At 46.4% G+C, this 24967-nt stretch overlaps 1 long non-coding RNA gene across 1 annotated transcript in view; it reads left to right on the top strand.

Moving 5' to 3' along the window:
- The first annotated feature begins 1551 nt into the window (after nt 1–1551).
- LOC138481654 (uncharacterized) overlaps nt 1552–24967 on the top strand; it is a 97618-nt gene continuing 74202 nt past the window's right edge. The window contains exon 1 of the long non-coding RNA XR_011274313.1: nt 1552–1653. This is a non-coding gene — a long non-coding RNA (uncharacterized lncRNA). The remainder of the gene's footprint in view (nt 1654–24967) is intronic.

Below are 24967 nucleotides of genomic sequence, written 5' to 3' on the forward strand. Positions count from 1 at the left end.
CGTCGAATATAACAGAGCAACATTCATATGTGATCATAAAGGAGCACGGATGATACAAGCCATACCGGACGTTGAGCTGTTTCAGAGCTGGGCGAAGTGAAAGACATTATTTCTACACAAAGCAGGGCTTCTAGCAACATCCTGTGAAATAGAGTTTGTTCCCATGCCAGGTTAAAGATTTTTTTCCCTTAGATGTTGATAGAATAAGTTGGAGCTGAGTGTATTACAGAAGATAAAATATGAGTGTCCTAGGAAGAGGAGGTTGCTGAGAACCAGTGGTTTTGGGTTGGCCAATGCGGTGCACTCGCTGTATGTTAAGTTGCATTTCCACAGGCAAGTGTAGAATAGCTGGCAGTAATTTTTGCAAGAAAGCAATGGGGTTTGCCCCTTTGCAGCTCTCAGGCAACCCAGAAATTTCGAGGTTATTACGTCTGCTCCTATTTTCTAAATCTTCATTATGTCTGTGAAGGTCTTTGACAGACTTCTCAAGCAACGCCACTCAAGGAGATACATCTTCGATTAGACCTACTCTTCTCTCCACCTCCTCCATTCTGTTTTTGAAGCCCAACCACCTGTCATCCAACTGCTGCAGTTTTAGGTTCGTCGTCTCCATAAAAGGCTTGAGCGCTCTGATCTCAAGTAAAATGGCTTCAATAGCAGGATCAGAAATGGTAAGCGGAGGAGATTAATCACTTTTGGGTTTTTTGAGATTAGTATTAGAGTCGTTTAAGACCTTTTTCTGAGTGTTTTTGCTGGTGGCCATTTTGTAAAAGGTTGTGGTAAGGTGAAGACTTTGATGGATAGCACAAGCACTGAGACACTGAAAGTTAAGGGCCAGGAAAGATGTATGAGGGGGCACAGCAAGGGCCTTGTTTTCGTTTTCCGGCAGTAGCGGAGCAGCTCCTTATGATTAACATTTATTCTGTGCAAGTAATCTGGGAAGCTATGATGTGGAAAGGCTCAATAGCACAACGCTATGATGATAAAAATGTATTTGGCTTAAGCGAAATACAGCATCTACATGAAAACACCAAGATTGCACAATAGCAGCAGAGTGGTGACACGAGGAGCCGTAAATGATCACAAGTTTAGCAGCACTACCCTTTAAATGAAGAGCAAGGCTGATATGGTAATTATCACTTTACTTGAAAAACATAGCCATTGAAGTAAGTATCAAAAAGAATAGATTGAGAAGTCCGCTCAGGGCAAAACCATACCAAAAGAAAAATAAATAAAAATGTCACAGAGAAAAGGCGAATAAGTGTAGTAAGCCACCTATGAAGTTTTCTGAGGGAAAATACTACCCCACAGGAAGTGTGCCTCTAGTAGTTTTATGTTCTTTTCCTTTCCCCCCTTTTTCTTTTTCTTTCATTATTTTTTCTTTGTTTACATTGGAATTCTTCCTTAATGCTTTATTTTTCCACTTTGCCAGTCCCTTCCTTACTTGCAGTTGCGCGAAAACGCCAAAGGTGGCGCTTATATGAGGAGGAGCCATTTAGGCCCAACGCCGGCACGTCGCGGTTGGTGTGTCACTGCGCATCTCCTTGCGGAGGGCGGACACAGCAGGAAGCGGCTGGTGGAGGAGAGCCGCAGATCCATGAAGCAGCTTCCAAGAGATGCAGTGGCAACGAAACTTCACCGGAGGTTAACCAGGTAAGTCGGGAGGTTCATGTATTAATAAAGTTGCAGGATATATGGAGATATGCCTTCACTTAATGCCTATAAATTATAAGGCAGGACGGAGCGGCTGAATCAGACGGCCATCCTCCTTGGCGTTCGGCCAAGCCCCCGTGCCATGCGGTTTTAACAAGCAGGAAAAAGCAAAAGCTACCTTAACTATGGGAATGGACAATAGGAAGAAATGGGCTGGTTTCCATTGGCTTAAGCCGATAGAGCTAAGAACATTTTGTAAATACTTGAATAAGTATGTCACTGTAAAGTGGGCAAAATAGCACAAAATTCAACAGTGATTCCAACTCCCCGCAAAAACAATGGACATCGCCTGTGTTCGATCCCCCCTGATATTTACATGTGATGGCCCTAAGGCACAAGACGTTAAAACAGGCCCTGGTTAACAATATCTGGTGGTAGATATTGGAAACAAAGAATAGGTACTCATCCGGGCTTCCAACCAGGCTCAGAGGAAGGTACAATCTTTCTTGGCCTCACCAGAAATATTATTTGATTAAAGCCTCCAACAAGCTTGCAAAAACATTCAGGATTATCGAAGTAATAAGCCAATCCCATACTACCCAGTGCTCTTTTAATAAACAATAGCCAGCCAACACTATGCAGATTGCCCAAGTTGAGGAGGTGCGTTAGTAAAAATCTGGTTAAAGTCCCCTCTCTATTCACCAACACAGTTCGCCACAGCTGGTTCACAAAAGTGTTACAAAAGATAAAACCCATAGAATCTGTGCATTAAAAAGTGGATAAAATGTTTTTAAAAATTGAGGCTTTGAATCACCACATATACATGATACGAAGGGTATGCCCTTTTTATTCCCTGAAGAGGGTCCAATATTAGGTAAAGGGATCGGAACATGTAGTGATGTTGTGGTTGAGTTCAGTGATGATGTAATCTGTAGCCAATGATTGGCTAGATATGTTGCTGTGGTATATTGAAACACAACGACAGTTCGTGTTATGTCCAATTGATGATTTATTGACTGTAGTAATAGTTTTTAGTTAGAAATGGAATAAGGCCATTGTTATATATATAGACTTTTTATATTTAGTGTTAGGAATCCACATGTAATATTAATTTTGTACCTACTTAGTATTGTTGTGTTATATGAATGTCTATATCATTTTCACATGTTGTTGCATATAAGCATATAGTAAAACAAGTATGTAAATGTGTATGATGAAATAATGTATTCAACTGGTATCGTTTGATAAAAAAAAGAATTGTTCCAAGAAATTAAATTACATAAATCGTTCCTGTGTGACTAGATGTAGGTGATAGTTCAGGAAAAGGCAGTTTGGAAGTGAAGAACTCTTCCGCACTGAACTACAATCCAAGAGGGGCTAACAGCACAGCTCCATCTAGCAGCGAGATTGTGGCTACCATTGCCAAATTGAGGGCAGCAGAAAAGATGGTCAGAATGGAAGGGGAGGAGGGTGCAAGGAATATAACAGGAAGGTTGGCAAGAATGCTGCATTGGCAGGAGTACAGGCAGCTGCAAATGTTTGTTGATCCCCAAGAAGATCCAGAGGAGCACATGGCTTTACTTGCTCGCGCTCTCTCACTCCTCTCCCTGATGTTCCTGTTGCTACTCTCCACTCTGCTCTACTCCTGCTCTTCTCCCTTCGTCTCACTGCTCCTCCTTTTCTTATCTCCGCCCACTCCCCTCGTCTGCCCCTCTGTTGTTCGCACACTCGCCTCTCTCTTTCCTTCACCCCAGGGGCTTCACCCCTTTCTCCTCTGGCCTCTCTCCTGTCCCCTAACTCCTCTCCCTTCTCACCTCCCTCTTCTCTGTTTTCTCCTCTCTGCTCTCGCCTCTCCCCTCTCTCTCTGTCTCCTCTCACTCACCCCTCTCACACGCTCCTCTCACTCTACAGTTAGTCCCTTTCACTCAACCCACCAAACACTCAGTCACTCACTACCTCTCTCTCATTATCTGGTACCACTCTCTCACTTCTACCACCTCACATGTAACAATCTCTGAACAATCTCCTCAATGCTCAGCTTCATTGACATCCTCCTCCTAGTCTCTACGTCCACCTCCTCTGCTGCTAACCTCACAGAAACAAATCTCACATTGCTTTTCCTTGACTGGTGTTTTAAACTCCCCCCTTCCTGTTTCTATCCTTCCCTCTCCCTTCCTTTGGTCTAGTGCTTTACCTTACTCTACGGGCCAATCTCTGCCTTCTCTTTCAACCTGGTATGGGTTTTTGCCTGGCAAACCTTTGTAAACCCCGTAAGGTCCTGCCACCTTTGCCATGGTAACATTCATTTCTGATTTCTTTGGCGGAGGATGACCAGGTGCTCGTTCTGTTCTGCCTTTTTCAAAGGCTGTGGTGAGTATAGTCGATTCAGAATGTCGGGCTGCTCCATGAACGAGGTTGCTCCCGGGACTTTACTGGGAACTCTGGTTGCTTTTCTCAGGATGCTGCGTCTATGGTAGTGACATTCTGATATCAGAAGTTCTGTAATCAGAAAGAAGAACTTGGCCCTGCATCAGAACGGCACAGCATTGAGTGATTAATGGTGGCACCATATTCATACAAAGCGGCACATGTAAGGGGCTGAGAGTAGGGCTTTCCCAACACTTTGACCTCACATCTGGGGCAGGGCTGGCAATGGTAAACACCCTGATAGGCCTCCTGGATGGCAGGATCAATAGTAATTGTGCGGATCCTTCATTTGTGTTGTGTTTGGAGCCACTAAGGCATGTTCAGGATAAAAACAGTAAACAGAAGATGGTAAAAAAAGAAAGTTAGCTACAGTTTGGGATTTGTTAAGTTGTGAAGAAATCGGGCAGGAGAGGGAAGGGTACCTGGTCCCAGAGCAGGCAGGTATGCCTGAGAAGGAACGGAGGAAAGAGAAGGAGTGGCCAAGGGAAGATCAACACGGGCAGTATGGGAAAGAAAGACATAGGCTGGGAAAAAACAGCTGGGAAATAGGCGGGGACATGGTTTTTGAGAAGTGTCTAATGGCGAGAAGGAGATGAGAAATTATATATTAAAAGGGGGCGGACAATTCACAGGATGTATCCAATATACAAGTGTATACAAGAGATGGTTTGTATGTTTTAGCGGACTGTTGTTACTTGAGCACGCATCCATGATGCTATGTGTGCTGCCAAAATGATCGCAGCACGTGGCTACCCAAGACGGCTGTGATCACGTGTGTTTCATTAATAAAAAAAGGGTGAGCGGCTTCCCGCTTGCCAGTTGCCTTTACTTCAATGCTGTCCCTTTTTTGTGTGGCGTGCATGAGCAGGGCACAGCCTCCCCGAAACCCTGGCAACGAGGATATCAGAGCGACCTGTGCATGCGCCGACCCCTGGGTCCGCAATGTGCCTGCTACGTGCTTGTGAAGCTCCCAGCAGCAGGTGGCATCCTGACACGTGGCCGGTCCACCCCGGCGCGTGATGGCGCTTCTTGGAGGAATCGCCATAGAATAACAGCTTTAGTCGGCAAGACAGCGGGCTCCAGTGAGTGCAAACGGGGGTTGGGTGATGCAAGGCAGTGCGACAGCGCTCAGCAGTTCCCTGGGCTCCCGCCTCGGCATCCATCTCGGCGGTGGAGCGCAGGGTGAACAATATAGGAAAAGAAAAATGCATAAGAACAGTGTGGAGAGACTCCCTGGGAGACAAAGCCTGCATGCTGCCCAGCATCAGCTGCCACTCCTGACCACGGCTCTTTTTCTGAGGGTTTTTGTGTGGCAAGGAGGCAGTGAAAGGGGCTCCTGGGAGGGCCTACGAGGCGCAGACAGCCCCAGGCCCTGCAGCTCCAGCTCCACGCTGTCACCCGCTGGAGGGCCCGGGAGAGGAGAACTCAGAAGGCTGAAAGCGGGGCAGGCTTCCCACGAATTTACATCAAAAGGCAAGTGGCTGACTGATGCTGAGGGGCAATCCATCAAAAGGCAAGTGGCTGACTGACACAGAGGGGAGGGGGGCTGTTGCTGCAGCTAGTGTGAGGCAGTGACACAAGCACCTCAGCCGTTTTTGCCGCGGCCATTGAAAAGGTTGCTTGTGCGGCCAGACCAGCACAGGAGCAAGACGTAGAAAGGTCCCATCATGCAGCAGGGCTCCAAGTTTGCCAGAGGCCCCAAGGGCTGCACTCACAACCCCAGGACAGCTGTACATACAAACACCGAGCCCAAGCCCAAGGGCTACAGTGCTGCCCGCAGGAACGTCATTCCACAGACACTCGGTGCCAGAATTTGATATGAAGGCAAATCCTGCGACCCTGTAGCCGAAGTAGCTGATGATGCAAAAGGAAGACACTCCTGCTGTTCTACGCAGGGAGCGAGTTCCATAAGCTGCCACCAGGTAACGAGTCCTATTGACCTCCTATGGAGGGCGCTGTTCAACTACTTCGACCTAATGGCCAATATTGACTACGAGTGATTCCAGCTCTGACTGGCTGCTCAGAGGCTTAAGGAGTCCATTGGCAGCGACGTGAGTATTTGTTGACGAAGAAGGAGAGCTGCAGGGCCAGGTGATACAAAAATACTGGTCCAACCTGCTGCGCACACATATTATGAAGGAACCAGAAAACCAGTTGGCGCGAACCCTCGAGCTGGCAAGAGCCCAAGAGCTGGCCGAGGTGCAGTCAACTCAGATGAGGTGGCTATGAAATGGCTGCAATTGGAGGAGGTACACGCTGTCAGGACCCAGAGCAAGAAGGCTGCTCCGGTGATAGCAGCCAGAGCTGGAGCCACACCAAAGAAGGGCACGGATGAGGCACCCCAGAGACTGTGTGAATTCTGTGGAGGGTGGTTGCCACATGTAGGGCCGTTCTCAGCGTTGGGGTGGCAGTTCGGTAGGTGCCAGAAGGCTGGACATAATGCCAACTTCTGCAGGGGCTTCTGGGCATCAATCACTGCAGCGAGCGCGCTTGAGCCATGGAGAAACAGGCAGGCTGAAGTTGCCACTAACATGGCACTCATTGCGGAGGACGCCGACTGGCTGAAAATAGAGAGAGGAGAATGCAGGAACAAGGATGAAGTGGTAACCCTGGTCGAGTACGACTATGATGTTGAAGAGGTGTTCTTACTGAAGCAGCATGTGCTGAGACCACTAGCAAGCAGTGCAAGAGTGGCAGAGACGAAAAAGGCAGAAGAAGAGGGTAAAGAAGGCCCGAGCACACCAGCGCAGGAGTGCAAGTGGTCAGGGCTAGCAGTGCAAAAGAACCCTGAAACTGAGGATTGTTGATGTTATGAAGGTTGTGTTGAGGGGTGGTGTTGCTACTCTTAGTATGGGATGTTGGTACTTGAGCACGCCTCTGTGCTGTCATATGTGGTGCCGAAATGATCACAACACGTCCCTAACCAAGACAGCTTTGATCATGTGTTTCATTAACCAAAAGGGCAAGCGGCTTCCCGCTCGCCAGTCGCCTTTACTTCAACACTGGCTCCGCGTCCCTTCATTGTGTGTCGTGCATGAGCAGGGTCCCGGCCTCCCCGGAGCCCTTAACACCGACCAGTCTTGAAAAAAGTTGTCTTTTGTCGAACCTTAAAGCAATTGGTGTGGGGTCATATGCATCGTACCTTCAAAAGTATAGTTCAGGCTCTGATGTATGCTATGTAAATGGTTAATGGTACATTTATTATTTCTAGATATAATATTTTAATACATCTGTTGGAAAATCCCTTTTTCAGATGCAGCCTTTGATTTTCAAGAACAAACCCATATTTTGAACACTGGTCATCCACTAATGTTTAATGAAGCAAGGATAGTGCAGTGCTGGGGTGAGATCTCTTTGTCTGTATCTATCTGAATGGTCCCATCCTGCACCATACTATACTCTTACAAGAACCCTGGGTCAGAAATAAATCGTGAAAGGTCCTAAATCAATAGTTGCACAGGTTCTGAATCAATAGGATAGCACAGAGGCAACAAGCTGGTCTTGGAAGCAAGACAATGCAGAGCAACAGAGTTTTAAATTCCGGAGCGCTATAAAGAAACCAAACTCAGATATGGTATTAGGCATTTTATAAAAAAACAATTAAATTAAATAGAAGTTCACATAAAGTCTCAGCTATATGCTTATTTTTTTAAATTAGATTTTATTTAAGGTTTAGATAATGACATTGGTCTAACAAGAATGTAACCACAGTGATAATCTGTAAAACATTCACAACCTTTCTCCCCTCAGATCCAGGGCCTCCTTCAAATCACCCATAGAGATGAATATTCCATCTGTCCACAGCTGTCCCTCCCTGACCAGACACGCCTCATACCACTGTTGGAAGGCCAAAGTTTCATCGATCCCATCCATGAGTGGTGGGGCCCAGATACAGCTCACGGGTGAGGGCCACGTCATGAGCCATCTAAAGTCAACCCTCTTTCCATATGTCCCACAGTACCCCCAGGACTGGGTGATTCAAGATCCTCCTTGGGATATGTGCTCTGGGAACCCACAGCTATTCATCCAGCGTAACCGGGGCGAAAAGCTTGTTGTCCATTGCTACCCACTGCTTCTTTGGGCCCATCACAAAGTGGTCAACCAGGATTCGCAACAGAGACGCCTTATAATATGTCTGCAGGTCTGGGAAATTCACTCCCCCCTCATCCTTGGGTCTTATCAGGACATCATAGGCAATTCTATGGGACCTTCCTGCCCAGAGGTAGAGCAGGAGGGCCCTTCTGATCTCAAGGAAGAAGGGCCTAGGTATTGAGGTCGGCAGCATCTGAAATAAATACAGGAATTTAGGGAGAATCACCATTTTGATTGAGTTGAGGCGAGCCATCCATGACAGGCCAGATTTTGCCCATCGTTCCATGTCACGTTTAATCGCCGACCGCAAGGGTGGGTAGTTGGCAGCGAAGAGGTCAGCCAGGTTCTGCGGGAGCTGGACTCCCAGATGACAGAGTACCTCCGCCTGTGTGCAGAACGGGATGTCTTCAACATATTGCCTCTCGGTCGCATTAAGCTGCCCTGCCACAAACGCAACCGACTTCCCCAAGTTCGCCTTATAACCTGTGAGGGCCCCATATCGTTCCAAACTACTCAGTACCTCCGGGACCGACTGGGATGGGTTTGTGAGATAGAGCAGCACGTCGTCTGCGAATAAGCTCATCTTACAATTCACTTCCCCAATCTTAACCCCTTTAATATTTTCGTTCCCTCTGATGGCTATGGCCCAGGGCTCCATCACTAAGGCATATATAAGGGGGTATAGGGGGCACCCCTGTCTCGTGCCCCTTTATAGGGTAAACGTAGCTGACTCACCGCCATTGAGCACTAGCCTTGCAGAGGGGTCCGAGTAGAGGGCAGAAATCCTCCCTCGCCACTTTGGCCCCATCCCCAGGGACGAGAGAACCCCCTTTTTAAAGGGCCACCCCACCCTATCGAACGCCTTTTCCACTCCAGGGACAGGAGAAGAGCGCCTCCGTTCTAACCACCCTCGAACTCAATATATGAATGGTTTTGCGTATGCTATCAGACCCCTGCCTGTTGAGCACAAAACCTACCTGATCCGTGTGGACCAGTCGGGGTAAGCACTTTTCGAGGCGCGTAGCTAAGATCCTAGCAAAGATCTTTGCATCAACATTCAAAAGTGAAATGGGTCTGTAAGAACCACACTCCACCGGGTCTTTACCAGGCTTCGGTATCACCGTGATCATGGCCTGCAGGAATGTCAGTGGAATGGAATACGGGGACTTAATTTGGTTAAATACCTTGGTCAATGGTTGTATTAGGACTGATTGGTACTGTTTAAAGAAGTCGGCCCTGAATCCATCCCACCCTGGGGCCTTACCCACCTTGAGTCGCTTAATAACCCCCTCCACCTCCTCCTCTGATAAATCTCTTTCTAAGGCCTCCCACTCGGGTTGGGGAAGCCTGGGCAGGGATGGTCCTCAAGGTATTTTCAGACTGCATCCGAGGATTCACCCTCCTGTTTCGCGTACAGCTCCTTATAAAACCCTGAAAAGGACTGCACTATGTGTTCCGTTTTAATTTGGATTTTACCTGCCTCATCCCTGATGACTTCAACCCGTTTATCCGCTCTGTCAGTCTATGTGCCAGAAGGGTCCCGACCTTTTTTTGACCACTTCACCAATTAAGACTGTATGTAGGGCTTGTCTCTTTTCCCTCATTGCGCCCAGAAGGGTTTCCCGATCTACGTCCCCCTTAGTGAGCGGCATTCTCATAGCCCTCAGTTCCCCCCCCGGAGTTTGGACTCAATCAGTGCCCTCTCCAGTTTCCTCCTTGCGCCCTCTGCAATGAGGAGGCCCCGGAAAGTGGCCTTTGCCGCCTCCCAGACTGCGACCAATGGTGTCGCGTCCGTATCATTCGTTACAAAATAGGCCTCCATTTCTTTCTGTAAGAATTCCTTGAACATCTTGTCTCTTAGGAGGGTATCATTACACCGCCATCTGTAGGACCTCAGGGTGCTCTGGAGTTGCCAGTCATTTACTAGGAGTTCATGATCCGACCATGTAACCGATTCAACTGATGGGCTTCCAATCTCCCCTCCTCCCACCTCTGACACTAATAGTATGTCAATTCTGGTATATGTTTGGTGTGGGGGGGAGAAAAATGTGTATCCCCCAGGGGCTTGGTGAAACTTTCGCCAACTACACAGTAGTGGTCCTGTAGGAGATCCCTGAAGGTGAGGTTGTCCTTCGTGGGTTCCTTTGCCCCAGCCCCTTTAGCAGACCACCAATCTAATCGGGGATCCATGATGAGGTTAAAATCCCCGCCCAGGATCATCGCCCCCTCTGCCCATTCATCCATGACTCCAGTACTCTACGGATAAATTTGACCTGACCTACATTGGATGCATACAGGGTGGCCAGTGTAATCCGCATTCCCCGGGAGAATCCCTTGATCCCTACAAATCGGCCCCCAAAACCCGTTTTAGTCTCTACCTCGGTGAGATGCATCGATTTTCCAAGGAGGATGCCAACTCCCTCTTTTTTAGAGGATTTGTGCGAGGCTCAAAAGTTCCCGCCTATCTCCTTCCCTTTAATCGCAGACTCAGCCCCCCTCCTATAATGTGTTTCTTGTAAGAAGAGGACTAATAGTTTTTGTTTGCAGAACATATTGCTTGTGAGAGAGCACTTGTTCTTCGAGTTTAGGCCCTTAACGTTGAGCATACCAATCCGGCCTTCAACCATGATCGTCGCTAACCAGAGCCTTAAAGATTCCAGTGTGGGTCCCTTGGTTGATCCCTATACATAACCCATAGATCCATGATGTGATGTTCCCATTGCCCTTTTCCCCAACCCTCCTCCTCCCCCCTCCCTTAGTTTCCTTACCCATTTTGTAAGGTGTTCGTCGCCGTCACCCAAGCTAGGGTTGGAACTAGCAACGAACTGCCAGGGTTGTTACCCTGGCTCCAGGAAATACAATAATATAGGACGTTCCCTTGGCCCCTGCACTCAAAAATATTCCTCCTATTCAGTCAACATCGGGGTCCCAATAAAGGCCCCTTTCCCTCGTCCCCTCCTTGTGCCCATGATATATGGTCCGTCCCTCTCAGCTGCGAGTCCCCTTGCCGAATATCACTCAGTGCGGGTCCCAAGGCCCCCCCTTTCTCGAGGGCGAAACAGAGGGGACCACGTCATTTGCCACTAAACAAGCCTCTCATCAGGCAACTCTACAACTTTAAACCATATCCTTTGAACAGAAACCCGCCAACCGCGGTGAGAACATAAGCTAACATGCATTTTCCCCATGTCATTGAGGTCCCCAGAAAGTTGTGTGTACCAACTTCAGCACAATGGTTAAGCATTCGACCCTTCCAGTGTGTTCATGTGGGACCTCCACGATCCGCTGGAGGATGTCTAGTTTTCTGGAACTTTCAAGTGCCCTTGACTGTAAGCTTCCCCTGGGTGAGATCAGGGCCTTGGGGGGCTCGGCTGAGATACCTGTCACCTCCATTCTGTTCTCTGGATGTTCCCAGGAGGTCCCGCACCAAGTCACCCGTGGTTCTCTGAATATCCTCCTCCATAACAAGCTGGTACCTCTCTCCCTGCCATTCAAAAGCCAGGTGGAATGGGTGCCCCCAGATATATCAGACCCCTTTTTCCTGTAGCCATCTGGTGATAGCTCTGCATTTTTTCCTCATCTGGAGTGTGAGGGCTGATAGGTCCTGATAAATTGTCACCCTGGAGTTTCCATATTGTATGTCTCTCAAGATCTTTGCCCTTTCCTGAAGCCTGGCTTTGTCTCTATAATAATGGAATCTCGCCAGCACTGAACGTGGGCACCTCCCGCCCCCGTCCGCCCAAAGGACCCTATCGAGCAGGAGCGTCTCTCCGAGTCAGACCCCAGGACAATTCTGATGCTGTCTTGAACTTTATACTCCAGGGTCACTCGGGTCTCCGCCTCAGTCTCGGGCCAGGCCGAAAATCCTCAAGTTGTTTCTCCTTTCCTGATTTTCCATGTCGTCAACCTTGAGTCGGAGGTCCTCCTCACGACGTTGCAGCTCCCTAAACCTTGTTTCGAGGAGGTCTGTTAATACCTGGTTGTTTTCCACCCCCTCCATCCGGTCCTCCAGTGTGGAGACCTTTGCTGTAAGATCGGCCAGCTTGGCCCCCATGTCTGTCCTCATACCTCTAATTTCGTCGAGGATCGTCTGGATGTTATTTTGAATGGTGTTCATGTCTGGGGCTGGCGTGGAGGGGCGTGCGGATTCCTCCTCTGAATGTCCTGGCGTAAACTGATATCTCACACAAACATGACATTACAGGAAGTTTAATCAAATTCTGTGATACTTGAAGCTATCAAAGTAAGCATGTCATAACTACAAATGGTCACACTGGCAACAGATGCTTCTCAACTGCTTGCACACATACAGCTCCATTATGGCCACCCATTAGGCTAAAAGTGTGTTTTAACGTTGTATGGTTCAATGTCATTCCATTGACAGTAATTACTTTGTGGTAATTTACAAGAAGTAATTATCTTTTCATTTATTTGATTATAGCTGGTTTTATACAAAACTTTCTACAACTCAACACAAAAATACAATACAGCAAATCATTATCAATAACTTAAAAGTAAGCATAAGTACTTTAAAAAATCTCACACATTATTCAGCAGACATTAAAAAAAGAAAACCTAAAAATGCAATAGAAAACAGTTTACAACTTAACATTCCCAACTAATTTCAAAGGTACTCTTTATTTAAGTAATTCATAACGTTTCCCCTTGCTCAGTCATATAATCTTTTACATTCTTTAGAAATTGAACTACACTGATCAAAAGGGTGGAAGACGAACCTTGTAGAATGTATCTCCAGAAATGTTCTGTATTCAGAGAATTAGATTCATAAACAAATTTTTCCAAATAATTCTTCCCTATCCTTTTGCAATACTGGACAAAGAATCATTAGATGTTTTAAAGTTTCCAGTTGTCATGTCCCGCGAGCGCAGATGGACCTTGTGGCAGTGGTGGAAAGGGATTGGGTTGATCTCCCCTTGTTCATCCAAGATGGCGCTGTGGAGACTGCTGTGTTCCAGCCTCCAGTGGTACCTCTCTGTGGTTAGCTCTGCCCCCGATGTCATGGAACATATATCTCTCACCAGGATCAGAGCATCGTTGCATTGCTTCTCCTTCTATAGCTACGCTCCATGAGTTTCGCTATCCTGATTCTGGATAATCTTGATCTATTCTACTCCTTGACACTTTTCTTGTTCTAATCCTTCTTTCCCTCCGAACATAGGGTGCACCATTCTCTCCAGCGATCGAGTCTCCCGCGACTGCTCAGATCCTCATGAAGTCACACAATCTATCAAGCCTCTAGATGTAATTAGGGATTAGCTTTAGAACTCAGGGGTTTGGGAACATTTGATCCTCTCTGTAGATCTTACAGTTTCATTCAGCCTTCTGTTCTGCCATTGCAGACTCGGCTACCTTTGGTGAATGTTACTCCATTCCCAAGGCAACCAACTTCACATGCCACGCACTCAGAAGTCTGCGAGCAACCTGATACAGCCGTTGTTCTTTTTGAGGATAACAATCGCGAATCCTTCCCATTCACACCTTTCCTTTCTGGGTCTTGCAGTGCATGTCCACCTCTCCGAGGCATTCTTATGACATACGAAGATTCATTTAAGCCCATAAAACTCCTCGTCTCCATGCTCACCTGGTACGTTTGTTTCCAATCCTCCCCCACCTCATAGACATACATAATGATCCTGACCTGATCCCTTACATTTCAGATTTGAAAAGGCAGAACAGAATGAGTCCGCAACATTAAGAGATCCACTGTGCATGTTCAGGATCATCCTCCAGCAGAAGTCAGCACGGAGGAGACATCACAGCCTTTCCTGAAGGCAGGCTTTTCTTATCCAGAGGATTTCCCTGGCAACCCAATTTCTACTTGATTGTGCCCTTTTCGGGTGGATTTAGGGTGACCAGGGGGATTCTTCATTCTTCTCTGACGGTTGCTTTCATCCAGGTAGGTGCTTTTCCTTCATATTCAGCCTCTGTTACGAACTACTATAACGTGTATAGACTCAGCATAACACCAGTGGACTTCCCAAAAATCAGCAAATTGCACTTTCGTTTAGTCCTCTTATTGCCAACACCTCTCCTGTTTACAAGGGATTAAATTTAAACCTTATGAAGGTGTCTCGATATTGTCAATCCAGACACTGTCTTAGATATTTCTCTAGTGCCCCCTCTTCTTACACTGCAGACTTATTTCCTTGAATAGGTGATAATTTGACCTCATTTGACCTATCTCTATCCAAACTGCATCCATAATCTTACGCTTTACACAACCAGGATTAGTCAGCAATAAGTCCAGGGACACCTCATAACGATCCATGATCACTCTGCAATTTCCTTTAAATTTAGCAAGAATGGCCCCCTACTCCATTGTGTTTTTCATGTGACTAGCCATTAGTGCATAGAGAGAGTTTTTTTGCACCAACCAATGTTTTCCGATATAACAAAATAGATCTCAGGTGTGTTATTGCAGACAGGGAATTCAGGCCTAATTCAAAATGAATCATCATCGGGGTACACAATTAAGTAACATTAATGCTTTTCTCTGTATAACGGCTTCTAATGTATCTAATTCCAGGTTATCGGTCCTTGACATAATTTACAGCGCATATACTAACATTGGAATCACCTTGGCTATATAAAATTGCACAAGAGGTTGTATAGTGAAGCGGCAATTTTTTTCGCAATAAATGACATCTGTGCCGCTAACTGACAACCTTTGATCCACTAATCTACATATATATAACAAAGTCATGTTTGCTTGTGGGTTTGTATGTGGCGTTGGTCTTGGGGGCATATCTCCTCATGAACAGTGAGGTCTGTCGTCATGAATTTTGCATGGAATATTCTTTATTTCATTGCCGAATTAATGCAACTATTTCTAGGTCGATCGGCCATCCCATTCCCAAGATAATTAATTTTTGTATACCTGTTTCTCTTTTTTTATAAGAGTGATCTTGTTTATCTCTCTTACATGATTGTTTTTAATTTCCCTGATGTTACTACGCATCTTTAGCTTCCTCACTTGAACCTCCTCCACATATAAATGGGGTTGATTAGAGCGAGGGCCCATCTCTCTGTTTCTATTGCACAAAGCCATCTTTTCCATAATGAACATAGAAAAAGATTCAACAGCCAATTCCTTAATCTTAATCTGGAGTCTAGTTCTCCCAGATGTTCCTGACAAGCCGATTCATAAACTCTATACTCCTTTCATTCCAACCAAATTTATTCTTCTGATTATTTATTATAATATGTTTACAACTTGTCATTTCGTGGTATAGTATATTCCAATTAAAGGTTAGACTCACATTATCGTTATCACTCACGTGACTACTAATTACCTCCAGACAGTCTGCATCTCGACATAGGACCTCTGATGCCACCACATAATCCAACCAAGAGTAGGATTCATTCCTATGCCAAGTGGGGTTCACGGGAATGTCTCTGTTCATATGCCTAATTAACATTAACAGACCCCAGCCTTCCCAGAATTCACTCCAATGGTTACCCTGTTTAATTTGAAAGGATGCCTAAAGGCTTGTAAGATTCCATTCTCGGCCCAACTGCAAGTTGAGAAGCAGACAATGTGAATTGAAGTCCCCCACCATTAAGACTTCTGAGTCAGGGTGTTCCATTTTAAACATCCCCATCAATTCATCCAGTAATGCAAGCATATCCATGATTTCAGAATGTGAAGAAAGCCAGTACACATTAATTATTAAAACAGATTTGAAGGTTCATTTGATATTAAGGTACTCTTAATACCCACCCCCTGCTTGATGCAAGTACATAATCCCCCAGATGAGGGGCCAACATTTCCTCTAGTCGCCCCTTGATGGAAGCAAGAGTGGCCATCCCAGATTAGGTCTTCCGTGATACAAGTTTCTTGCAAACACACTATTGGGTAGTCATTTAGATGGTCTGTCACGCTCCTGTCACAAGTTAGTTTTCCGTAACCCCTGATGTTCCATGTTACCAACTTAAGAATCTTTAAAGAAACCACCTCCTCCAGTTCACCCTTGCTGCGGACTCTTATTTTTACAAGACCTCTCAACACCAACTCGGAAGGTGCCTATGGGCCGCAATTACAGAAGGCCTATCAGTTTTTCCTGGAGCCACATTTGATTCACCCACCCCCTTTGTTACTCGATAGGCCCCTTTGCCCTGCACACCTGCTGACTCCAACTTTTGTATCTTCTGCAGTTCAACAGTCGTTACCACAAATCCCAAATTCATCAATCTCTCTCTCTCTGAGAGTACCAGGTCTAACACCAATTTCGGTTTAAAGTGAACAATTGAACAATTAGGGTCTGACTTATCTGGGAACTCAACCCTCTCAATATCCATACTGCAAATTGCCCCTAAGTATGGTATTTGAGCCAATATCAATAGAACATTGCTTCTGTTCAAACATACGTTCTGGTCACTTCCAAACAAATGTGAATGCATAGTTTGGAGACCCGTTCCAGTCTGTCGCTCTCTCTCCCCAATTTTTCCCAAGCAATTACTTTGCATAGAATGCATATAACTTCCTTCATCTACTTCCATAGGTTTAGCATTTCTGTGTAATAAGGGCAACTCACCAAGGCCTGTCTTCCACCATTTTCCATCCTGCCCAAGGCATGTCACTTCCCCATAAAAATCAAATTGTTGGACATCATATTGGCCCAACGGTGTAAGGTTGTTATGCCCCTGATGAGGTGGATTCTACATGGATTCCAACAAGGCACCCAGATTCATACTCTCCTCTGATCCATGTCTCTCCAGCCTCTGTAGATTAACATTACTTCTAACTTCATGGGGATCTTCCTTGATCTTTCTTTTCCCCCACCCTTTTGCTATTTGTTTCATGGGGTACATCACCCCAGGTGCCCTCATTCCGCTGCATTACCCAGCCAGACACCTGGGTCAGGCGATCCTTTCTCTGAACTTGCACCATCAAGTGCCTGCTCTCCATATACCTCTGGTCGTCCCTAGTTGAGCCCAAATCAGCCCCCCCCCCAACATTTAGGTTGCCCTACATCCTGAGGAAGGGCCGTAATATTTCTATTTGTCATCAAGTGCCCACTCTGAGTTGCCAACGTTATTTCTCTATGGTTCAAAACCCCTTCTCATTTTTGACCCCATAGATCAGCTCTTCAGTGAGGCACCCTGTTTCCTTTATTTCATTCCAACAAACTCATGGAGTCCTTACCACTTTCTGATATGATGGGGTTACTTAGAAGTCTATATGGGCCATTTAAGCCTAAAAGATCTAGACCCGTCTGTGTAGAAGAACATGTAGTTCTTCAAACAATCTTTACTTACATTCCCTCTTTCACATATCTTTCCGTTCTCAATTTCCACGACGTGTGTTTGAGTCCCAAAGTGTTCAAGGGTTATCATTTGCACTGCCGCAGTCTCTTCCCCTGTTTGCTGTTCAGTGACACTGTTCGGAACCAACACCTGATTAACTTCCATGTAGGATTTCCCACAGTGTCTTCCATCATTGGCAAAACCCTATTTTCTTCACACGTGGGCTTTTCCCCACCTTATCCTTCACCCATGTGGCTCGGGAAGGAAGGTTTTGGGAAAAAAGTCTGATGGGAAGCATTTTTCCCACCAGAGATTTTTTTTTTCGTTGTTAGACCCCCTCCATTGGCTTGCCTACTCTCTTGTTTGGAGAAGCTTGGCCGTTCCAAACCCTTTTTTTTGTTTTTTTATTCAATGCATCTTGTTTGGTGCACACCATTTTACAATCGGCTACATCCTGTACTATACTTTGTTCACCATTCTCATCCGCATCCGAAGTGATCAAAACAGGAGAAAGGACCGTTTTTTGCCTCTGAGACCACATACATGATTCTTCAAAATGTTCTTGAGGTTTTTGTTTCATAGGCTGATGTAACATCGGCAATACCTCCACCCTATCACTGATATTTGCCAGCATAATGGAATGCACTCTAACTTCATCCCATATATTGTCATATAGTTTGACAAACAAACTCAGCATCATGTTTAAAGCTGACAGGGTTGGTGAGGTGAAACGTATACGCTCATCCACCTCTCTTAAGATGTGGTGGATTTTACCAGACCCCTCAAAGTTTTTGTGTATATGCACATGAGTCAAATTATCACCCTCCTCTTTATCCAACAAGTTAGTTCCGTAGGTGAATCTTGAATCGAGTGGTCACAGACCACTCGATTCAAGATTCGAGTGTGATTAATGACTGTGTTGCCAAAGCCTCTTATTGCTTCGTAAGGAATAGAATCTGCATGGTCAATTTAGCTAAAATCATTAAGTTCATTCATGTGCATCCTGTCAAATCTTGCTATTGCTTTAAACCCCACCGGTTCATTTATGCCTTCTAAGACTTTAAAGAATTCCTTAATATTCTTCCCTCCAATGGGGCAAATAGCCGGGTGCAGCGACGAACTATGCGTCTTAAAGCCTGCAGGTTTCTGTACTGTAGTATCTGTACTGCAGTAATTACTTCGATATTTTTCATCTAATTTGATATTCTTTTATTGTGGGGGGTCACCCCTTGCTCTGCTTCCCCTTCCTTCGCTACCCCTACCCAAAACCCTCCCCACCCTGTTTTTACACATTAACCTTTTATTTTAATTACCCATATTTTTCGATGACATTTCGAAGTAATTACTTCATAGTAAAGTGCAACAATACAACAAAATAATTACTATTGATAAAGTAACGGGATACCATGGTGTATGCATCAACGTGATCACTTCTTTTTTCGATTGGAACAGAAATGCATGGCCGATTTGAGATGAGGCACTGATGTGAAGATGAACTGAAACTGATCAAGGGTTAGACCATGCAACTATCCCTGTTTCCGTTATCTGTTGATGCAGAAGTGGAATTCAACTGAATATTTTATTTGGATGAATGAAAAATAAAATAAAGAAGAACATATACGAAAGTTCATCATGTAAACATTTTCAGAACTATTTGAGACATAATTAGTCTCCAAGTTGAAAAGTGAGTACTTGGGTGGAGTTGTTCTGTTCACCCAAAAAGTGCACAGTCTAGGTAAGGAGAGACATTTCCTGTGATGCTGATGTATACTAAGGTGTTATCAGTGGAAATAGGATATCTAACCACGAAAGAGGTGAGGAATACATATAAATGTTGAAGAGCATGGGGCACATCATGGGGTCTTTTCTGCAAGTTGACAGATGGCTGGATTGGCATGAGGGCCTTGTCAGACCATAGAGTATCTATTGGTCAGAAGTTATTTGAACCATATTATAGCTGATTGTGCCCCATGACCCACCTATGTTAGACAATCATTTAGAATGTGCTTATCCTTGGGTTCGAAAGGGATATGCAGGTAAAAAAATACCAGAGGAGCGCAGTTACTGTACTCAATAATGCAACTGAGGTCGATTGACTCAATGACGTCCACTAACAACCAGGGGAAGTCTGTAATTCATATGATTCTTATGGCCAACGGTCAGTTTAATCCAAGCTAATTTTAGACAGTCTAGGAAAGTGCCTTAAGGGTCCCTTGGTTGCATAGTGGAGAAAAGGTTGGTGAAAAAGAGGAGCTAATCTCTATGGAGAAATGTGGGGTACAGTAGACAGAATGAAAGTTGGAGGGATTCTGTACTGGATGTATTGAGCATTGGTACATTTTGTGGGGAATGCTGATGGGTTGATGGAGGGATATGTAAGAGATGTTGTCGTGAACGGAGGATAGCACAGGGGCAATGCGCTGGTCTTGGAAGGAAGACCTCACAGAGCAACAGAGGTTCAAACCCTGGATCCATGTTAGGCGTGTTATAAAAAAACAATTAAATGAAATAAATGTTGTCTTTGATGTTGCTGATTTTGGGGGTGCAATTTATTGCACTAGTCTAAAGAAGGAGTGATTTGATGTAGCTGGCATTGTGGGACTTTGAAGTATGCAACTTTAAAAAAAAAGCTTTCAATGAGTTGTGAGAGGTGATGTTCTGTCGCTAGTTTCATTTTATGCCGGTAGTGGTCTTCAGCAATTCTGAGATCAACCGTGTACCTAGTGAATATAGATCACCCCATTTGCCTTCTTTCAAGCAAAGCACTTGTTTTAAATTAAGCAATTTAGCATAGAATCATAATTTGCTGCATTCTGGACAAATGTGTGTTCTTTTCGTGGGGGTGATGTGATTCAAAATGCTGGTGATGGTGGAATTAAGATCATCAAGCATTTGTGTATGGTTATTGTCATGATGAAGGGTAAAGCTCAATGACCTAGATAAAGATTGTGTCGCAATTTGGGTCGGACTAGTTTGTTGTAGTTAACGGTTTAGTGGACCAGTTAGCTGTGGAGTTGAAGTTAGGAGAGGAGAGCCAAAAAATCTGTGAGTGGTGAGAGGAGTTTACCATGGAGATGGGGGGAGGTTGGAGAGAATGATCAGAGGCGATGTCTAGATCAAGTGTACGTCTAGCAGAATTAGTTGGGCCATTCATTAGTTACCGAAGACCTAGTGCATGACGGTTGTTTAGGAAATAGTCTGACCTTGTGGAAAGTTAGTCTGTCACTGTCTGGAGGGTGACAGTGATTCATAAGGATGGTGTTATCATGAGGAAAGCTTGGAGTCAAGGATTTGAAGAATTTTGCAGATGGCAGGACTAGTGTTCAATGGGCGGCAATGGCATCACAATAGACAACATCCAGCACTCCTGCCCCTTTCCTTCCCCGATCTGTGCCAAGTGATGATTTCAAAGCCTACTGCTGTCAGAAGGTCTATATGCGTCCCTGAGGAATCAAATAGCCAGGTTTCAGACAGTGCAAGAATATCCCGTTTGCTTCTTGGTTGATCTGGTTTTCAGATGTGTCAGAGTCGCAAGTCTAACGTTGGGTTGAAATGTGACTGTTTGGGGAGGGGAAACATGTTAAGGGAGTGAAAAGTACAGATAGACTGACTTGATATGGCACCTTTGGAGTTGTTGAGGGATAAAATAGTGGGACTTTCCATGCTGTGGGTAGGTCAGATTGAAGCTAAAGGCAGGTTTTAAGGAGAGATCAGTGATCTCTTCCTGGTAGTACTAGCTATAACACTAGTTATACCATAGGATGTACCATTTTACAAGTTGAACAAAACAAAACCGTGTGTCGCCACACAGTAGCTCTATGATGCACTCTTCGGGGGACCACTAGTCTCAGGTATAGTAAAGTGGTCTGTAGACCAGGAGGCCCCCAATTGAGGTACATCCGACTGTAGAAACAGCAAGTGTATGCTTACCAGAGCAGGTACCAAGAAGAGCACAAGCCGTCCGTCGGGAGGACGCGCGGCTGAATGTCTGTTGATAAAGCTGTTGTTGTTCTACTCGATGTAACTATTATGGTATGTTATGATATGACATTTGTAACGCGCCTATACACAAGTGTTTCAAGGCGCGACGAGGCAGGGAGGGGGGAACAGGGGGAAGACAGACAACGATCCTACTAGGCCAGGTGTCATTCAGATCGCGCAAGTGCAGGGGTAGGGGGAAGGGAAGAAGTGCAAGGGGGGAGGGGGGAAATGCAAGGGGGGAGGGGGAAGTGCAGTACAAGGTAAGTAGAATAAAATAAATAATAAATAAATAAATAAGGAGGGCCACCTGGTGGCAAGTGCAAGGTAAGTGCAGGTAAGTGCTGGGAAGGGGGGGCTGGAGGGATACAGAGACAGTCCCGCAGTGCAGGGGTTGCCAGGGAGGCAGTGCAAGTGGAGAGTGGCTGGGCCCAGGGTCGGGGAGTGGCCCAGTTGCAGATTCAGTGCAGTTTCAGCGAAGTATTAGCAGGGGAGAGGGAGAGAGAAAGCAGAAGCAAAGAGGAAGGTTTTGAGGTGCTTCCTGAACCGGAGATGGTTCTCCTTAAGTTTCAGGGAGGCAGGAAGACTGTTCCAGAGGGAGGCCCCTGCCGCGAAGAGAGATCTACCCCCAGCACGTTGCTTCGAGAAGCGGCTGACCCTGAGGGAGTTCGAGACGGATGAGTGAAGGGATCGGGAAGGAAGATATTTAGGAAGAGAGAGTTGAAGGTATTTAGGCCCCAGGCCCCAGAAGGCCTTGTGGACAATGCAGAGGGTTTTGAACTTTATCCTTGCAGCCACTGGGAGCCAGTGTAGAGATTTCAGTCCTGGAGAGATACGGTCCCTGGGCTTGAGGCCAAGGACAAGTCTCGCAGTTCTGTTCTGGATAAGTTGCAGAGGGCGGATAGTGGAGGCAGGCAGATTAAGATAGAGGCTGTTACAGTAGTCCAGCTTCGAGAGAACCAGGGCTCGGGAGACAGTGAGCTTCTGGGGGAAGGAGAGGAAGGGAAGAATACCTCTGAGGAGGTGCATCTGGTAGTGTGACTTCTTAGAGACGTCGGATATATGCGGAGAGAAGGAGAGTGTGGAGTCGAAGATAACCCCGAGGTTTTTTGCCTTGCAGGTAGGAACAGGAAGAGGGCCAAGAGAGGCCGGCCAGAGAGCTGCAAGGAAGGAGGGGGTGGGTGTGCCGATGAGTAGAATCTCAGTCTTACTGGCATTAAGGCAGAGGTCATTGGCAGCACACCATTCCTGGATAGCAGACAGCCATCAGAGATGAGGGAAGGAGAGGAGGAGGCCGAGGGTAGCCTGAAAATGAGCTGGGTATCGTCCGCATAGCACTGAAAGTTGGGGCAGAGAGCGGCGATGCGGTGGGCAAGGAGTGCCAGATACTGGTTGAACAGCCAGGGGGAAAGATTAGATCCCTGGGGGACACCACAGGTTGAGAAAAAGATGTCAGAGAGGAAGGACCCCAGTTGGACCTGGGGGGGTCGATTGGAGAGGAAAGAGGTCAGCCACGCCAGAGCCTGACCAGTGATACCCAGATTATCACGGAGACGGTTGAGCAGGATGGCATGGTTGACAGTGTCAAAGGCAGAGGAGAGATCGAGCAGGATGAGAACACACGGAGTGTTGGAGTCGAGATTCAAGAGCAGGTCCTCACGGATGTTCAGGAGAGCAGTTTCCGTGCTTCTGGCAGCTCTGAAGCCAGATTGATGGTCATGAAGACTTCCAACAGATTCAGCATGGAGGTTAAGCTGGGAGATGGCCAGTTTCTCCAGGAGCTTGCCCAGGAAGGGAGTGATGGAGATTGGGCGATAGTTAGCCGGGCAGGAGGGGTCAGAAGAGGGTTTCTTAAGAAGAGGGTGCACAAGGGAGTGCTTAAGGGGGGATGGGAAGACTCCAGAGGCGAAGGAGTGGTTGCAAAGGTCAGCCAGGGCCGGAGCCAGGGAGTCAATGTGGTCCTTGATTGTTTTGGAGGAACAGGGGTGAACCTGTTTAGACGAGACTTTCATAGATCGGACTTTTCTGGAAACCTCGTCAGCAGAAAAAAGGGGAAAGGCAGAGAAGGAGGGAGGAGGGGTGGCTGCAGAAGGGCCAGAGGAAGAGGCGGGAAGGGAGGGAGGGAGGTGATAGGAGTAGAGTGAGGACAGGATGTCCTGAGTTTTAGAGATAAAGTGAGAGGCCAGTGCAGTGCAGAGGGCCTGGGAGGAGACAGGAGAGGTAGAGACAGCAGCAGGGTTGGCAAGCTCCTTTCAGATTTTAAAGAGTTCAGCCGAGTTGTTAGATGCCGCAGAGATGCGGGCTTGGATAAGGGCTCTCTTCTTGGTGAGAACAGAGAGACGGTATTGCCTTTGGAGCAAGCGGCAGGCCAGTTTGTCAGATGATGAACATGAGGCACGCCATTTCCTCTCTGCCACCCTGCACTTGCGTTTAAGGGTGACGAGATCCGAGTCATACCAGGAGTTACATTTGGCTTTGGGCTTCAGGCGGACTCTCATGACAGGGGCAAGGATATCAAGAGTATCAGATATAGCAGAGTGGATCATGGAGAGGGCTGTGTCAGGGTGGGAGTCAGCCGAAGGGGGAGGAGGGGGCGAGAAGATGGTAGCGAAAGCCTCAACTGACACGAGCTTCATGGGTCGGATGACCGAGAAGGTGGGTGGCAGTGATGTTAGCCATGCAACATCTGGTTAGGGTCCCCTGATCCAGGGATCACCCCTTGATATTATAATATTGTTTAGAATATTGTTTAGAGGGATGTGACTATATCTCATAGGATGTTGGTTTATCATGTTGTCTAACCATTTAGAATTGTCGATTCACTCTTGAGTGTGCAACAATGTGCCTTCAGACTGTGAGCGGGGATGGCCCCGAGAGCTTTGTACCATTGAGCCTGCACTATTCCCTGGTGACTTTAATTCTGTACTTGGAGTGGATCCATGCTTCAAGCTTTACTCAATTTGCCCTGAACCGTAGCCCACCAGCAGATGCTTCACTCTCTGTGTTATCTGCCCCGTACTGTCTGCCTGTCTCCCTGGGGTTTCTAATTAGGCTGGTACAAGGGCCTCAGCAGATTTCAATCTGCGCTCCCCTTGTGCCCGCCACTGATCTACATCTACATATATCTAGACTTTGTATAGGATCCATGTTGGACCCCATGATATATTAACTCTGGCCATGATTTTAGTGTCACAAATTAGGCCGGCCCAAGGGCCGGAGCAGATTATTATCTGAGCCCCCGATGTGCCCGCCGCTGCTCTACACCTACTTACCCCCAGACCCAGCATAGGATCCATTTTGGATCCCTTGGCATATTGGCTTTTGGCCATAACTCCCTCCCATCTTAGGTACCAATGATGGATTTTGGGTTCTCTTCCTCACCATTACAAGGGTATTTTATCATTCATTCCATTTGTTTCAGAATATGATGACACTGCACTCGTGGCGTGTCACTTTTCCTGCCCGATTAATCCTTTTTCTTTCGAACCACAGGACTGCATGTGGACTCCTTTCGAAGTGTCACTCTTATTGCCCGATTCATTCTTTAATT

Source organism: Ambystoma mexicanum, chromosome 5p (assembly GCF_040938575.1).
Source record: "Ambystoma mexicanum isolate Mex_15411 chromosome 5p, UKY_AmexF1_1, whole genome shotgun sequence".
Classification (NCBI taxonomy): Eukaryota; Metazoa; Chordata; class Amphibia; order Caudata; family Ambystomatidae; genus Ambystoma; species Ambystoma mexicanum.